Source organism: Anastrepha obliqua, chromosome 6 (assembly GCF_027943255.1).
Source record: "Anastrepha obliqua isolate idAnaObli1 chromosome 6, idAnaObli1_1.0, whole genome shotgun sequence".
Taxonomy (NCBI): domain Eukaryota; kingdom Metazoa; phylum Arthropoda; class Insecta; order Diptera; family Tephritidae; genus Anastrepha; species Anastrepha obliqua.
The window spans coordinates 4,007,292-4,027,030 of NC_072897.1; the positions used below are offsets into that span (position 1 = coordinate 4,007,292).

At 36.1% G+C, this 19,739-nt stretch overlaps 2 pseudogenes; both read left to right on the top strand.

Moving 5' to 3' along the window:
• Positions 1-472: 472 nt before the first annotated feature.
• On the top strand, positions 473-8,638 carry LOC129249887 (NADH-ubiquinone oxidoreductase chain 2-like; annotated as a pseudogene).
• A 411-nt stretch (positions 8,639-9,049) lies between these two features.
• Positions 9,050-10,573, top strand: LOC129249888 (cytochrome c oxidase subunit 1-like; annotated as a pseudogene).
• Positions 10,574-19,739: the final 9,166 nt, after the last annotated feature.

Consider the following 19,739-nt stretch of genomic DNA (forward strand, 5'->3'; position numbering starts at 1 on the left):
ATAAATCGTTTTTCCCGACCAATCGTGCTCCTCGCTACAATCGACGTAAAGAACGCTTTCAACAGCACAAAGTGGAAAAATATGATAGACGCATTGGGGAAGCGGTTCAAAATACCCCAACACCTCATGAAGATGATCCGCAGCTACCTCAAAGATCGCGTACTCATCTACGACACAAGAAAAGGACAACGGACAAAAATGATAACCTCCGGTGCGGCCCAAGGGTCCATACTAGGCCCCGATCTCTGGAACGTCAGTTATGACGGCATCCTCACCACCGACATGCCCGACGATTCCTACCTAGTAGGATACGCGGACGATGTCGCAGGAGTAATTACCGCACGGGATTTAGACGCAGCAAGGCGGAAACTTACACAAACGATGACAAGAATCAAGACATGGCTCGACTCGCAAGACCTTAGTTTAGCTCCGGAAAAAACAGAACTGATCCTACATACCTGTAGAAGTGACAATGCCAGTCTATACAGAGAACAAAACAGCCTCAAACGTGGTGAAATATCTGGGCATCATACTGGACAACAAGCTGACATACTGGGCACATATCCAGTACGCTGCTGAAAAATCCACCAAAACAATCTCAACGCTATCACGACTAATTGCTAACATCGAAGGACCCATCGCAAGCAGGCGGAAGCTGCTCATGGACACGACGGTGTCCATTTTACTATACGGATGTGAAGTATGGGCGGACACACTTAAAACTGAGTGTCGCCGCAAGATCCTGGTCAAGGCCCAAAGAACCGCCGCCCTCCGCGTCGCTTCAGCTTATCGCACGGTATCAGAAGCAGCAGTACTCATTATTAGCGGCACGATACCTATAGATCGGCTAGCGAGAGAGCGAAAAGATCTATGGAATTTTAAAAAGAGCGAGACAAACGCCATAGGAGACCACACACGCGCCCGCACCAAAACGAGCGCAAAGCAGCAAATTAGAGCACATACACTACAAATATGGCAAGTGCGATGGGAGTCAGAGACGAAAGGCAGATGGACGAAGAGACTTATACCAAATCTAGACAAATGGTATAACAGACAGTTCGGCGAGGTAAACTATTATACCACACAGATGCTATCTGGACATGGATACTTTTACAAATACCTTAACCACATCCTCGTTGCCAACTTGTTTAACGGTTTTTACAGCATAACTATATCCAGTCTGTGCGGTTAAGGAACCTTATTAGGTTGTTAACGTCTAAGCCAGATAATTGTTCGAAATTCTCGAACAGCGATTGGCCCAGGGTTAACATTCTGTCCTTCCATAGGGCAGGGTATTCACAGAGGAAATGGAAGATTGTCTCCCTTTTCTCCGGTTGTTTACAACTGTGACAGTATGTATTGTGAGGGATACCCATTTTGGCTGCTTGTTCTCCGACAGACCAAAAGCCAGTTATGACTGCCGTGAGTCTCCAGGCGTCCCGTCGTTTCATTCTTATTAATGCCAACGATTGCTTGAGGTTGTAGGTGGGCCATAACGTTCTGCTAATTTTGCATTTCGTCTGGACTTTCCACCTACAGTCAGCGACTCGGAGGTATTTTTGGGAAATTGTGCTCTTGACTGCACCTAATGGTGTGAGTACCGATTCTGCAAGAGCGTTATTCATGGCAGATCCCCCTCTTGCCAGTTCATCTGCTTTTTCGTTACCTTCAATGTTCCGATGTCCCGGGACCCAGATTAAGGTAACTTTATGGTTTTCACTCAAGATGGGGAGGCTATTCCTACTTTGTTCCACCACTTTGGAGGTTGTTGTGGCCGAACCCAGTGCCTGGATTGCAGCTTGGCTATCCGAGAGAATAGCGATAATACCCTTAAAAGAGAAATCTGCGATTAGTAGCCTACAAGCTTCCCCAATCGCCAGTACTTCCGCCTGGAAGACACTGCTGGTATTAGGGAGACGCACAGATTTCTCAATTTTAAGTCTGTGAGAATATATACCAGCTCCAACACCGCAGCCCATTTTACTTCCATCCGTATAGACTGTAGTGTCGAAGTTGTTTAGAGAGAATCCCTTATTCCATTCTTCCTTAGTTGGAAAGAGAGTGACAAAATTCCTATTGAAAGTTACCGTCGGGACGATGTAGTCAGTTCTCACCGAGATTAACTGAGGCACCTTAGCGATGCGGAAAATCCAACGGATCGGTCGCTGTAAGCCGATGTTGAGCACGATGACCTTCTCACCATACGTTTCTATTTTGCTGCCGTTTGCAGCTTGAAGTCGAAACTGTGTTTGTGTTGTTTGGTCTTACCGCGAAGGTGATGTAACCGAAATATCCGCGCCGGTATCGACGAGGAATTTCGTACCTGTTGTACGGTCGTATACAAATAATCGACGAGGAATTGACTTGCCACCAGTATCCGCCGTGTCTACTGGCAGCGATTGGCGTTTCCCTGGAAAGTACAAGGCTGCGTGCACTTTTTGGCACGTTCGCCAAATCTCCGATGATAATAGCACGTGGATGTTGAGGTATTGTCGGTGGTGCTGCGAGATACGTTTGTCGAGTTGTTGAAGCGTTTCTGGCTGTCTTCGCCCACTGTCGCTCTGTTAAGTTTTTGTGATAGTTTCTCGATCTGCTTAGCTAGCTCGTCCAGTTGCTTCTGTATCCCACTGCATAAGCCTGTTTGCTGTCTGTGCGAGTTTAGCATTGTCCTGTTCACCAGTGGCGGCGAGTGCTAATTGAATCTGTAGAGGAATTCGATCCAGCCGCATCGATTAATTTCTGGCAACAGTTCAGTAGGACGTCGTTCCCAGCATTTTGAACCGGCGCTCCTGCGGAATTTCAAAACGGTGGACCAGAGCCTCCTTTAACGCAATATACTTATCTGATGAGGGTGGGTTCGCAACGATGTTCTCCACCATCATCAGCGCGTCTTGGTCAAGGCGGGCGACTACTGCATAGTATTTCGTTGCGTCCGCTTTGATCTTCCTGAGCTGGAACTGCGCCTCGATTGCGGCAAACCATACTTGGACTTGTTGGCTCCAAAACGGTGGCAGCTCCAATCGTTCGAACCGGTCAATGTGTGCGGCCAAGGGTGTTTGTGGCTGGGAGGTATTAATTGATTCAAAAATTTCTTCGTTGGACGCTCCACTGTGTACGACGGGGTCAGTATCGCCAGTTTTCTCAATGTCTGTTTGCCGTGTTTCCATGATGCGTGTTGGTAAATTGTAGGGGTCACCAATTATGTGGGGGAACAAAACTCCACATATACTTTTCTATTAAAATTAACACGCTTTATTTCCTATGAAAGCTCAAGATTAAGATGAAATATATAACTTGTAAAAGAACTCAATTTTTAAATGTCTTGTAGTTGCAAGAACGCTTCTCGAATGATCTATTTCTTCGAATTCATAACGACGTTAAATTCAGTTGAATAGTGAATAAAAATGAATAATGAAATCAGTGTGGCCTCACTGATAGGTATAGGTGTGTTCCCGTACGACACTCTCACCTGTGTTCCCACATTACAATGGAATGCATCAGCTGTTTTTTGTTTACATATTTACACTGATGGCGATTAAACGATGATTTTATAACTTGTGGTGTACACTGTCAATATTTTCCGCTGGTTAAACTTGCACTTCAATTTGATGTGTGTGGTTTGCTATTTTATTAATTTGGATTATTTCATATTGAATTTCAAAATAAAACTATTTTAGCTTACATACGTAATCATATAGCTTTGAGTGTAATATTTATGTAGCTAAACAAGCATTATTATCTAGGCATGGCGTAGTTTTTAAAGCTTTTTTTTTAACTAAAATTGATAATTCGCTTATTTTGATGGACTGTTTACTTACCGATAAAGCTTTACCAATAAGAGAATGCATTCAATTCAGCAATACCTCTATCGTTGATAATATAAATTCGTTTCTATTTCAAATGGTCTAACCCCCATTTTTCTCTAAGCTCATATTTTTTCTAGGAGTACTAAATACTAACTTCATTAAACTTTTTAAGAAATTTTGGTATTCTACCATAAATGCGTCCAGTGATATGCAGTATGATAAATCCCATTTGTATAGGAGGTGTCACGCCCCATTTCTAGCTATCACCAGTTTTCATGCAGGTGTTAGGTATTAACCTTATATTATATAATCTCTTAACAAATTTCAGTTGTCTAGCCCAAATACTTCCGGAGATATGGTCAATGAAAAATTGCATTTATATGGGAGGTGCAAGCCCCATTTTTCGTTTTTCTCAGTTTTCTTGGAGGTGTTAGAGATTAACTTCATATAACCCCTTCCCAAATTTCATTGGATTAACCTAAATACTTCCAGAGATATGGACTATAAAAAAATCCAGTTGAATGGGAGGAGCCACGCCCCCTTTTTCGTTATACGCAGTTTTTCTGGATGTGGTAGGGATTAATGTCACATAACCCTTTACCAAATTTCAGTAGTCTAAAGTAAATACTTCCAGAAATACGGACTGTTAAAAATTCTATTTGTATGGGAGGTGCCACGCCCCCTATATACATCAAAATATTTTTTAGGCCATGACCATTCCGGTAAGGTATCCAGTTCGTGTTTCAAATTTGGTTACGATCGGTTTATGCGTTTAGGACGCAAGTCGATCTATAGATACCTACATACATAATTTGAATTTTATATATGTATATAGATTATATTATATTATATTATATGTATTATATTATTGTATATTAAATTATATTATATTATATTATATTATATTATATTATATTATATTATATTATATTATATTATATTATATTATATTATATTATATTATATTATATTATATTATATTATATTATATTATATTATATTATATTATATTATATTATATTATATTATATTATATTATATTATATTATATTATATTATATTATATTATATTATATTATATTATATTATATTATATTATATTATATTATATTATATTATATTATATTATATAGGACTATGAATAAGTTCGTGCGGTTTTTTTTCGAAATTTGAAACTTTATTGACGTAAAATGGTTACAAATTTAATATTCAAAGTATTGTCCATCGCTTGCTACTACTTTTTCCCATCTTTCTGGCAATTCACGGATTCCCTTTGTGAAAAATTCGGTCGGTTTTGCCGCAATCCACGAATCGATCCATTTTTTGACTTCATCGTAATTACGGAAGTGCTGGTCAGCCAGGCCATGTTGCATCGATCGGAAGAGATAGTAATCGGATGGCGCAAGGTCTGGACTATACGGCGGGTGGGGTAGGACATCCCATTTGAGCGTTTCTAAGTATGTTTTGACCACTTGTGCAACATGTGGCCGAGCATTGTCATGTTGCAAAATAACTTTGTCGTGTCTATCGGCGTATTGCGGCCGTTTTTCTCGCAGTGCTCGGCTCAAACGCATCAATTGTCGTCGGTAGACATCCCCCGTAATCGTTTCATTCGGTTTCAGTAGCTCATAATACACAACACCCAGCTGGTCCCACCAGATACACAGCATAACCTTCAGGCCATGAATATTCTGCGCCGACGTCGATGTTGAAGCATGGCCAGGGTATCCATACGTTGCCCGACGTTTTGGATTGTCGTAATGGACCCACTTTTCATCGATGCAAAAAACCCTTTCTTTTGTGCCGTTGAAGCAGTTGTTCGCATGCCATAAAACGGCGTTCAACGTCTCTTGGCTTCAATTCATACGGCACCCAATGGCCTACCTTTCGGATCATTCCCATGGCTTTTAAACGTTTGGAAATGGTTGATTGATCAACTCCCAAAGTTTTTGCAACCTCTTCTTGCGTTTGAGCCGGATCTTGATCGAGCAATTCCTCCAATTCGGTATCCATGAACTTTGGCGGCGCACCCTCGCGTTCTTCGTCTTCCAAGCCAAAATCACCACTTTTAAAGCGTGCAAACCACTTCTGGCACGTTCGCTCAGCTAGAGCATGCTCACCATAAACTTCCACCAAGATACGATGACTTTCGGCTGCTTTTTTCTTCATATTAAAATAATGAAGGAGAATTCCCCGCAAAAACACATTATTTGGCACGAAATTCGACATTTTCAAGTGTGGTAAAAATATTGTTGTTTACGCTTCAAATAAAAAACTTATACTGACGTTTGTGCCTTACGACAGTAGCTCTCCAATGAATGTTTGGAAATGTGGATCGATGGAATAATAATCAAGTTACGCCATCTGTTGTAAAACCGCACGAACTTATCGATAGACCTATATTTAAATCTCAATTAGTAATTCCTCCTTAAAAGTAAAAAGACCCCTAATCAAATTTACCATTTCTCATTAAAAAAAATTCAATGAAAACAGCTTATTTCATTTCAAATGTTTTCATTGAATTCAACTGCTTATATAAAATCAACACAATAAATATAAATTATTAATTAATTAACTTAATAATAACTAAAATTAATTAAAAAATTTAGTTTGATCTATTAATTTAATAAATTCTTAATAACAACTATTTGAGTATAAAATATTTAAACTAAATTTAAAATTTAATAAAACATTTTAGTATTTCTTCCTTAAAAGTAAAGACCCCTAATCAAATTTACCGTTTCTCATTAAAAAAAATTCAATGAAAACAGCTTATTTCATTTCAAATATTTTCATTAAATTTAATAAATTAATAAAACTTAAATAATACAAATAATTAAATTAATAGAACTAATAAGTATAAAATAATTATATTTAATTTAAACTATTTAGCATAAAAAATAAAATTAAATTAATAATTAACAAAATAAAATTAAATTAATAATTAAGAATTTATTAAATAAATAGATCAAACTAAATTTTTTTTTTTTTTTTTAATTTTCATATTTATTAAATTTCAATATTTATTGATAAATAATCCTCTTATTTTTTAATTTTAAAAAAATTTTTTTTTTCTAAATAATGTATTTTATAATAATAAGACGTATACTAAGTTAGATCAATAAATATCTATATGTATATAAATATTTAATTAATTAATAGATGCCTATTAATTTTGTTAAAAAACCCCTTTAAATTAGAAAATGCAGAATTGTATATTAAATTTATAGGCACATACTTTGATCTAACGTTAGACATTTGTATAAATTAATAATAAAAATTAAATTTTTTATATTCATCTATATATTTATCTATGAGTTGTGATTTTAACTCTCGGAGATGTCTATATTGGAATTTTTAATTATCTAGATAAATAAAATATTGTAATAATTAATTTACTATATTTAATTATTATAATAAAATAGGTAAATTTAATTAAATTTATCCCGTTTTTAATAAATCAACTATTTAAAAAAAAAAAAAAAAATTCAATGAAAACAGCTTATTTCATTTCAAATAAGTTATTTTCCTTTAATGAATTGCCTGACAAAAAGGGTTACCTTGATAGGGTAAATTATGTAATAACTTTACATTCATTATATTTAATAGAATTAAACTATTTCTAAAAGTATCAAAAACTTTTGTGCATCATACACCAAAATATAAAACAATTATTAATAAAAATAATAATAAAATAAATCACAAATAGTTTGATCTATTTATTTAATAAAAAGAAAAAGATAAGCTAATTAAGCTACTGGGTTCATACCCCATTTATAAAGGTTTTAATCCTTTTCTTTTTAATTTTCAATAATTCTGCCAAAATCATATTTTTTTTTATTTTAATAGTAGGAACATTAATTACAGTATCATCTAATTCTTGATTAAGAGCTTGAATAGGTTTAGAAATTAATTTGTTATCTTTTATCCCCCTAATAAGAGATAACAACTTAATATCAACAGAAGCCTCTCTTAAGTATTTTTTAACTCAAGCAATAGCATCTGCTGTTTTATTATTTGCTATTATCATAATATACCTTAATAATTTCCCTATACTACATTCAAATTCAATATATAATGATATAATTATCTATTCTTCTCTTTTATTAAAAAGTGGGACAGCTCCTTTCCATTTTTGATTCCCTAACGTTATAGAGGGATTATCATGAATAAACGCTTTAGTATTAATAACATGACAAAAAATTGCCCCAATTATATTAATTTCATATATTACAATTCAACAAAATATTTTTATTTTTTCAATTATTATTCTATCAACAATTATTGGATCAATAGGAGGATTAAATCAAACATCTTTACGAAAATTAATAGCATTTTCATCAATTAATCATCTAGGATGAATATTAGCTGCAATACAAGTTAGTGAATCAATATGAATAATTTATTTTTGTTTTTATACATTTTTATCTTTTAGTTTAACATTTATCTTCAATAATTTTAAAATATATCATATTAATCAATTATTTAATTCATTTTTTAACTCAAAAATTTTAAAATTTATGTTATTTCTAAATTTATTATCCTTAGGTGGTCTTCCGCCATTTATTGGATTTCTACCAAAATGATTAGTTATTCAATTATTAGTTTTAAATAATCAATATACTCTTATAACAATTATAACCGTAATAACTTTAATCACATTATTTTTTTATTTACGCTTGTGTTTCGCTGCTTTTATATTAAACTATAATGAAAATAATTGAACAAATTATATGCAAGTCAACAAAATTTCATTTAAATGCATAATAATTTTATCTTTAATTTCCACATTTAGATTAATTTTAGTATCTATTATCTACATAACTTTATAATGTCCTTAAAAGCTAAATCAAAAATTTAATACTTTATAAAAATTTTAGTTTATTATAAAATAAAGAAAGGCTTTAAGTTAAATAAACTGATAACCTTCAAAGCTATAAATATAAGTTAAATCTTTTAAGCCTTAGTAATACTATATTTATACTCCTTTAGAATTGCAGTCTAATGTCATTATTGACTATAAAGCTCTAAATTTTAAATTTAGTTTGATCTATTTATTTAATAAATTCTTAATTATTAATTTAATTGTATTTTGTTATTTAAACTAAATTTATTATAGTTAAATTTTTGATTAAAAAGAATTTATTCTTATAAATAGATTTACAATCTATTGCCTAATCTTCAGCCATTTAATCTATTTATTACTTATTTAATAATAAAGAATATTTTAATTGTCTTAATCGCGACAATGATTATTCTCAACAAATCATAAAGATATTGGAACATTATATTTTATTTTTGGAGCATGAGCTGGAATAGTAGGAAGATCTCTTAGAATTCTAATCCGGACTGAATTAGGACATCCAGGAACCTTAATTGGAGATGATCAAATTTATAATGTAATTTAATTTGTAATAATTTTTTTTATAGTAATACCTATTATAATTGGGGGATTTGGAAATTGATTAGTACCTTTAATATTAGGAGCACCTGATATAGCATTCCCACGAATAAATAATATAAGATTTTGATTATTACCTCCTTCTCTTACACTATTACTAGTAAGTAGTATAGTAGAAAACGGAGCTGGTACAGGATGAACTGTTTATCCTCCATTATCATCTCTAATCGCTCATGGAGGGGCTTCAGTAGATTTAGCTATTTTTTCATTACATTTAGCTGGAATTTCATCAATTCTAGGAGCAGTAAATTTTATTACAACAGTAATTAATATACGATCTACTGGTATAACATTTGATCGAATGCCTTTATTTGTATGAGCTGTAGTATTAACAGCACTATTATTACTTTTATCTTTACCAGTACTAGCTGGTGCAATTACTATATTATTAACTGACCGAAACTTAAATACATCTTTTTTTGATCCTGCTGGAGGAGGAGACCCAATTTTATATCAACATTAATTTTGATTTTTTGGCCACCCAGAAGTTTATATTCTAATTTTACCTGGATTTGGAATAATTTCTCATATTATTAGTCAAGAATCAGGTAAAAAGGAAACATTTGGTTCTTTAGGAATAATTTATGCAATAATAGCAATTGGACTGTTAGGATTTATTGTATGAGCTCATCACATGTTTACTGTTGGAATAGACGTAGACACACGAGCATATTTTACATCAGCTACTATAATTATTGCAGTACCAACAGGAATTAAAATTTTCAGTTGATTAGCTACACTACATGGAACTCAATTAAATTACTCACCAGCAATATTATGAGCTCTAGGATTTGTTTTTTTATTTACAGTAGGAGGATTAACTGGAGTAATACTTGCTAATTCATCTGTAGATATTATTTTACATGATACTTATTATGTAGTAGCACACTTTCATTATGTATTATCTATAGGAGCAGTATTCGCAATTATAGCTGGATTCATTCACTGGTACCCTTTACTTACTGGATTAAATATAAACCCTAGATGACTAAAAAGTCAATTTATTATTATATTTATTGGAGTAAATTTAACATTCTTTCCCCAACATTTCTTAGGACTAGCAGGTATACCCCGACGATATTCAGATTATCCAGATGCATATACAACATGAAATATTATCTCAACTATTGGATCTTCTATTTCATTATTAGGAATTTTATTTTTCTTATTTATTATTTGAGAAAGCATAATTTCCCAACGACAAGTTATTTACCCTATACAACTAAGTTCATCAATTGAATGACTTCAGAATACCCCTCCCGCTGAACATAGTTATTCTGAATTGCCACTTTTAACTAATTTCTAATATGGCAGATTAGTGCAATGGATTTAAGCTCCATATATAAAGTATTTCACTTTTATTAGAATCATAAATATAAAATACTTATTTATTTAATAAATTCTTAATTATTAATATATGTATATAATAATATAATACACATATTTATACACATAATGACAACATGAGCAGCCCTTGGCCTTCAAGATAGTGCCTCTCCCTTAATAGAACAATTATCATTTTTTCACGATCATACCCTTATAATTTTAGTAATAATCACAACTTTAGTAGGTTACTTAATATTTATATAATTTTTTAATTCCTATACAAATCGAAATCTACTTCATGGACAAACTATTGAAGTAATTTGAACAATTTTGCCAGCTATTATTCTATTATTTATTGCTTTCCCTTCTTTACGACTTTTATATTTAATTGACGAAATTAATGAACCTTCAGTAACTCTAAAAGCTATTGGACACCAATGATACTGAAGTTATGAATATTCAGATTTTATAAATGTAGAGTTTGATTCATATATAATCCCAACAAATGAATTAACAGCAGATAGATTCCGATTACTAGATGTAGATAATCGTGTTATTTTACCAATAAATTCGCAAATTCGTATTTTAGTAACCGCCGCAGATGTAATCCATTCATGAACAGTACCCGCTCTTGGAGTAAAGGTAGATGGAACTCCTCGACGATTAAATCAAATTAATTTTTTAATAAATCGACCAGGATTATTCTACGGTCAATGTTCTGAAATTTGTGGTGCTAATCATAGTTTTATACCTATTGTCATTGAAAGTATTCCTGTTAACCATTTTATTAAATGAATTACAAATAGAGTAAATTCATCATTAGATGACTGAAAGCAAGTATTGGTCTCTTAAACCACTCAATAGTAAATTAGCACTTACTTCTAATGATTTATAAATTATATTTAATAATAATAAAAAAAAATTAGTTAAATACATAACAATAGTTTGTCAAACTAAAATTATTAAACTTATTAATATTTTTTAATCCCACAAATAGCCCCAATTGGTTGATTAAGTTTATTTAATATTTTTTCTATCACATTTATACTTTTTAGAATAATAAATTATTACTCTGACTCAACTAAAAAATCTTCAACTCAACCTCTTAATTGAAAATGATAACAAATTTATTCTCAGTTTTTGATCCCACCTCAAGTATTTTTAATTTATCTCTTATATTAATTGAATAAGAACTCTTTTAGGATTAATAGTAATCCCTTCAACATATTGATTAATACCTTCACGATATCATATTTTCTGAAATTCAATTTTATTAACTTTACACAAAGAATTTAAAACTTTATTAGGATCTACAGGACATTCAGGGTCAACTTTTACTTTCGTTTCTTTATTTTCACAAATTTTATTTAATAATTTTATAGGATTATTCCCTTATATTTTCACAAGTACAAGCCATTTAACATTAACTTTAACATTAGCTTTACCTTTATGATTATGTTTCATAATTTATGGTTGAATTAATCATACCCAACATATATTTGCACATTTAGTTCCTCAAGGAACGCCAGCAATTTTAATACCATTCATAGTATGTATTGAAACAATTAGAAATTTAATTCGACCAGGAACTTTAGCAGTACGATTAGCAGCTAATATAATTGCAGGTCACTTACTATTAACTCTTCTAGGAAATACACTTTCATATACTATTATTTCGCTATTAATTATTGCTCAAATTGCTTTATTAGTACTTGAGTCAGCTGTAGCAATTATTCAATCCTATGTATTCGCAGTATTAAGTACTTTATACTCTAGAGAAGTAAATTAATTTTAAATAATGTCAACACACGCTAATCATCCATTCCATTTAGTAGATTATAGTCCATGACCTTTAACAGGAGCTATTGGAGCAATAACATCAGTTTCAGGTTTAGTTAAATGATTCCATCAATATGATATTTCATTATTCTTATTGGGTAATATTATTACTATTTTAACTGTCTATCAATGATGACGAGATGTTTCTCGTGAAGGAACTTTCCAAGGATTGCACACCCTACCTGTAACATTAGGCCTACGATGAGGAATAATTTTATTTATTTTATCAGAAGTTTTATTTTTTGTATCATTTTTTTGAGCTTTTTTTCACAGTAGATTATCTCCAACAATTGAATTAGGAGCTTCATGACCACCAGCCGGAATTAAACCTTTCAACCCATTTCAAATTCCTTTATTAAATACAGCTATTTTATTAGCCTCAGGAGTAACTGTAACATGAGCTCATCATAGTTTAATAGAAGGTAATCATTCTCAAGCTACACAAGGGTTATTCTTCACAGTATTATTAGGAGTATATTTTACTATTTTACAAGCATATGAATACATTGAAGCACCATTCACAATTGCTGACTCAGTTTACGGATCTACGTTTTTTATAGCTACAGGATTTCATGGAATTCATGTATTAATTGGAAAAACTTTCTTATTAATCTGTTTAATCCGACATTTAAATAATCATTTTTCAAAAACACATCATTTCGGTTTTGAAGCAGCAGCTTGATACTGACATTTCGTTGATATTGTTTGATTATTTTTATATATTTCTATTTATTGATGAGGAGGATAATAAAATAATATATTAATATTTACAATATCTATATAATATATAAAGTATATTTGACTTCCAATCATAAAGTCTACTAATTAGTAGTATAGATAATTTTCTCAATTATTATTATAGCTCTAACCCTAATAACAATTACAAGTATTGTAATAATTTTAGCTTCTATTTTATCAAAAAAAAGTATAGCAGATCGTGAAAAATGTTCACCATTTGAATGTGGATTTGACCCAAAATCATCATCACGTCTTCCATTCTCTATACGATTCTTCCTAATTACAATTATTTTTTTAATTTTTGATGTAGAAATTGCATTAATTTTACCAATAATTTTAATTATTAATTTATCAAATATTATAATATGAACAATTACATCAATTATTTTTATTATAATCTTAATTATTGGTTTATATCACGAATGAAACCAAGGTATATTAAATTGATCTGACTAACATTATAAATAATATAAATAAAATAGGATTGTAGTTAATTATAACATTTGATTTGCATTCAAAAAGTATTGAATTCCGTAATTGAAATCCCTGGGGCTTAGGATATAAACTCGTGCTAAACAAGCTCGGACCAAGGCAGCCACCTCCTGAACTAAGCGAAGCCACTATGGAAAACATAGTGAATACACTCTTCCCCATACATGACCTCATGGCAGATAGAGTAGACGCTCTTCACGGTAGAGGAACTGAGAGAAGCAGCTGCAACTCTCAAAAATAACAAAGCGCCAGGTCCTGACGGGATTCCATCGGAGGTTTTGAAAATTATCGCAGTATAGCGCCTACAAGCGCTTCTCCACATGCACAATGCCTGCTTATAAGAAGGAACTTTTCCAGAAATTTGGAAGGGGCAAAAGTTAGTCCTCATAAGCAAAGGGAAAGGAGACCCTGAAACCCCATCAGCGTATCGCCCTCTGTGCATGCTCGACACGGCAGGGAAGCTGCTGGAAAAATTGCTGAAACCTCGAATGGTAGCAGCGATAAGCGAATCGGGAGGCCTCTCGGATAGGCAACCCGGCTTTAGACCGCGAAGGTTCACAATTGAGGATGTAATAAAGAGCATAGTAAAATCACGTAGCATAAATCATTTGTCCCGACCAATCGTGCTCCTCGCTACAATCAATGTAAAAAACGCTTCAACAGCACAAAGTGGAAAAATATGATAGACGTATTGGAGAAGCGGTTCAAAATACCCTAACACCTCATGAAGATGATCCGCAGCTACCTCAAAGATCGCGTACTCATTCATGGTACAAGAAGAGGACAACCGACAAAAATGATAACCTTTGGCGCGGCCCAAGGGTCCATACTAGGCCCCGATCTCTGGAGCGTCAGTTATGACGGCATCCTCACCATCGACATGCCCGACGATTGCTACCTAGTAGGATACGCGGACGATGTTGCAGGAGTAATTACCGCACGGGATTTAGACGCAGCAAGGCGGAAATTTACACAAACGATGACAAGAATCAAGACGTGGCTCGATTCGCAAGGCCTTAGCTTAGCTCCGGAAAAAACAGAACTGATCCTATTCACGAGAGCGCGCATACCTGTGGAAGTGACAATGCCAGTCTATACAGAGAACAAAACAACCTCAAACGTGGTGAAATATCTGGGCATCATACTGGACAACAAGCTGACATACTGGGCACATATCCAGTACGCTGCTGAAAAATCCACCAAAACAATCTCAACGCTATCACGACTAATTGCTAACATCGGAGGACCCATCGCAAGCAGGCGGAAGCTGCTCATGGACACGACGGTGTCCATTTTACTATACGGATGTGAAGTATGGGCGGACACACTTAAAACTGAGTGCCGCCGCAAGATCCTGGTCAAGGCCCAAAGAACCGCCGCCTTCCGCGTCGCTTCAGCTTTTCGCACGGTATCAGAAGCAGCAGTACTCATTATTAGCGGCACGATACCTATAGATCTGCTAGCGAGAGAGCGAAAAGAACTATGGAATTTTAAAAAGAGCGAGACAAACGCCATAGGAGACTACACACTAAAACGGTCGCAAAGCAGCAAATTAGAACCCATAAACTGCAAATATGGCAAGAGCGATGAGAGTCAGAGACGAAAGGCAGATGGACGAAGAGACTTATACCAAATCTAGACAAATGGTATAACAGACAGTTCGGCGAGGTAAACTATTATACTACACAGATACTATCTGGACATGGATATTTTTATAAATACCTACCTTAACAAAATAGGGATGTCAGAAACCACTAAATGCATCTTCGGAGATACACTTATTGATGACGGAGATCACACTTTCTTCAACTGTTAGAGATGGAAACTAGATCTCAAAGCTGTAGAAGGCAGACTAAGCCCCTTAAGAGCTGATAACATCACTGATGAAATGATAGAAAGTTGGCAAATTATTCGCACGTATATAGAGCGAGTCCTACGTGCCAAAAAACTTGACATGGACAGAGATGCTAATATACTTGACTAGAAGATAAGCCGACAACATCAAGCCCCGCAGATAGAGACAAAAGAAGACGAGCCTATAGCATGAATACTGGCTACAAATATGGTGGACCCAGACGTGGGTGAATAGAATTGGTCCTTTTCATGGACACCGTTCTGGGTCCCCCCGAAGTAATGCACAAAACAGTTCCGGAGTCTCCCCAGGAGAGGAGGAGGGACTGTTTTAGAGGCCACACCACACGACGCAGTAGACGACGGTCGCTGTAAGTGCGAAAGCATTTTGAACCCTACCTCACTCTCCACTATTCACCCACGTCTGGGTCCACCATATTTATAGCTAGAATTCATGCTATAGGCTCGTCTTCTCGTGTCTCTATTTGCGGGGCTTCATGTGGTTGGCTTATCTTCTAGTCAAGTATAGTAGCATGTCGGTTAGGCATCTCTGTTCATGTCAAGTTTTTTTGCACGTAGGACTCGCTCCATATACGTGGGAATAATTAGCCAATTTTCTGCGCTTTCTATTATTTCATCAGTGATGTTATCAGCTCTTAAGGGGCCTAGTCTGCCATTGACAGCTTTGAGATCTAGTTTCCATCTCTAACATTTGAAAAAAAGGGTGATCTGCGTCATCGATAAGTGCATCTCCGAAGATGCATTTAGTGGTTTCTGACATCCCTATTTTGTTAAGGTATTTCTAAAAATATCCATGTCCAGATAGTATCTGTGTAGTATAATAGTTTACGTCGCCGAACTGTCTGTTATACCATTTGTCTAGATTTGGTATAAGTCTCTTCGTCCATCTGCCTTTCGTCTCTGACTCCCATCGCTCTTGCCATATTTGCAGTTTATGGTTTCTAATTTGCTGCTTTGCGATCGTTTTAGTGTGTAGTCTCCTATGGCGTTTGTCTCGCTCTTTTTAAAATTCCATAGTTCTTTTCGCTCTCTCGCTAGCAGATCTATAGGTAGCGTGCCTTTAATAATGAGTACTGCTGCTTCTGATATCGTGCGATAAGCTGAAGCGACGCGGAGGGCGGCGGTTCTTTGGGCCTTAGCCAGGATCTTGCGGCGACACTCAGTTTTAAGAGTGTCCGCCCATACTTCACATCCGTATAGTAAAATGGACACCGTCGTGTCCATGAGCAGCTTCCGCCTGCTTGCGATGGGTCCTTCGATGTTAGCAATTAGTCGTGATAGCGTTGAGATTGTTTTGGTGGATTTTTCAGCAGCGTACTGGATATGTGCCCAGTATGTCAGCTTGTTGTCCAGTATGATGCCCAGATATTTCACCACGTTTGAGGCTGTTTTGTTTTCTGTATAGACTGGCATTGTCACTTCTACAGGTATGCGCGCTCTCGTGAAAAGTATCAGTTCTGGTTTTTCCGGAGCTAAGCTAAGGTCTTGCGAATCGAGCCACGTCTTGATTCTTGTCATCGTTTGTGTAAATTTCCGCCTTGCTGCGTCTAAATCCCGTGCGGTAATTACTCTTGCAACATCGTCCGCGTATCCTACTAGGTAGCAATCGTCGGGCATGTCGATGGTGAGGATGCCGTCATAACTGACGTTCCAGAGATCGGGGCCTAGTATGGACCCTTGGGCCGCGCCAAAGGTTATCATTTTTGTCGGTTATCCTCTTCTTGTACCATGAATGAGTACGCGATCTTTGAGGTAGCTGCGGATCATCTTCATGAGGTGTTAGGGTATTTTGAACCGCTTCTCCAATACGTCTATCATATTTTTCCACTTTGTGCTGTTGAAGCGTTTTTTACATTGATTGTAGCGAGGAGCACGATTGGTCGGGACAAATGATTTATGCTACGTGCTTTTACTATGCTCTTTATTACATTCTCAATTGTGAACCTTCGCGGTCTAAAGCCGGGTTGCCTATCCGAGAGGCCTCCCGATTCGCTTATCGCTGCTACCATTCGAGGTTTCAGCATTTTTTCCAGCAGCTTCCCTGCCGTGTCGAGCATGCACAGAGGCGATACGCTGATGGGGTTTCAGGGTCTCCTTTCCCTTTGCTTATGAGGACTAACTTTTGTCTCTTCCAAATTTCTGGAAAAGTTCCTTCTTATAAGCAGGCATTGTGCATGTGGAGAAGCGCTTGTAGGCGCTATACTGCGATAATTTTCAAAACCTCCGATGGAATCCCGTCAGGACCTGGCGCTTTGTTATTTTTGAGAGTTGCAGCTGCTTCTCTCAGTTCCTCTACCGTGAAGAGCGTCTACTCTATCTGCCATGAGGTCATGTATGGGGAAGAGTGTATTCACTATGTTTTCCATAGTGGCTTCGCTTAGTTCAGGAGGTGGCTGCCTTGGTCCGAGCTTGTTTAGCACGAGTTTATATCCTAAGCCCCAGGGATTTTGGTTTATATCTCGCCGAAGCTCCTCCCATTTTTCTTTCGTGCTTTTCAGGATGGCCGTCTTAAGGCAGCTTTTTGCAGCTTTGTATTCGGCGTGCTCTGTTGTGGCTAGGCTGGTTCTTCGTGCTCTTGTGTACTTCCTTCTTTTGCTGATGCACGTATGCCTCAGATCGCGGATTTCCTTTGTCCACCAGTACACGGACTTCTTTGGGTGTGCATTTTTTATCTTGGGCATTGCTGCTGATTACGCTTGCGTTATCCTTCTCAGCATCATCTCCACTTTGTGTCTGGTGCTACTTGGCTCTTCGTGGTGTGGCTGGCCCTCGCCAATTTAAGCGATAAGTCTTGCTTTGTCAAGTTTTGATGTATTCCATTTCCGCGAGCTTTTGATGCGTTTCGTTGCGTTTGCGTTTGTTTCTCCGGCGCAGTAGGTAATATACTGTTGGTCACAGCCATTGTAATCTTCCAGAACTGTCCATTCACGTATTTTGTTTGCCTAGCTTTCAGACACTAGAGCTATATCCGAAATTTTACCTTCACACCCTGGTTTTCGAAAGGTAGCTTTATTGCCCACGTTTGCAACGGCGAATCCTAGTCTAGCGGCCATGTCTATTATTCGCTGGCCTCTCGGGTTTCTTGTTTGACTGCCCCATTCCATGGCCTTAGAGTTAAAGTCTCTGGCGATGATAGTGTGCCAACAGTCTTTTACCCTTTCTTTTACTTTAGTCAAAGCACCGGTAGCATTTCGTTTTGTCAATACAGAGTCTCATTTTGCAGTTTATGCATTCTATTTTAACGAGTTCCTTCTGGAGAATTTTGTATGCGCTTTCTGATGATAGCGTCACATACGCTCTTGGTTGTTCTCGGCTGTTTGGTGCTGATAGTTTAACAGTGGTTTCCTCGTTGGTCTCGTCTAATTATTGCTTAACAGCCGTTGCAACTTCGTCTGCTGTGGTCAGTGAATCTAGGTCCCGTATCTGTATCGTTGTTTTATTTTTCAGCTCACTTTCGGAAGCGATATCTTTCATCTGGTTTCATCCTGGTTTTATACCTTTGTCTAGTTCAAGGAGGAGTGCGCCCGTTTTGGTTTTTCTGATTGCCCGAGCTTCCACACGGTTCTCGATATTTAACATATTGGCGGAGGCTTTGCAGAACTTCGCCGTAACTTCGTCCTTCCGCTGGTTTGAAGAGTACTGCTTCCGACAGCTGTTTGGGTTTTCTTTCGTCCTTTTTTGTCTGAGGTCTCTTGATTTGTGTTTCTGCGTATTGTTTCTTCGTCTTTTTTCTAGGCACTGTTTGCCAATCAGTTTTGCCAATCTCACATACTCTTTTCCCGTACCTTGCTCTGCCGGGTTCGAGGCCGTCCGTTTTGATAATACAGCTGTCGGAGTGAGCAAATTACTTGGGTCACTTTGGGCTTCTGCTGGTTTCACCGACCATACTTTTTGGCTTCTTGTTCCGCTTTAGTCCAGTTTCGTCTCAGGCTTTCGTTGTTGAAGAGCTCGTCTAGTTCGGATACACCGTTTTTTACGTCGATACTTATGTTTTTCTGCTTCAGCATTGCCAGTTTCATTTTCCCTAGCGTGAGGCGGCACTTCATGAGAGCTTCCTCTTCTCCTGTCCTCATCTTTGCTATAAACTTCTGCTTTGGTGAACTTTTCTCGGAGGGCAGGCCCTGTTCATCAGTAGGGCATCCTTTTTGTTTATTTCTGGTAAGGATGGGGTCAGAGAGGCATCAACTCTCTCGTTGCGTCCGATT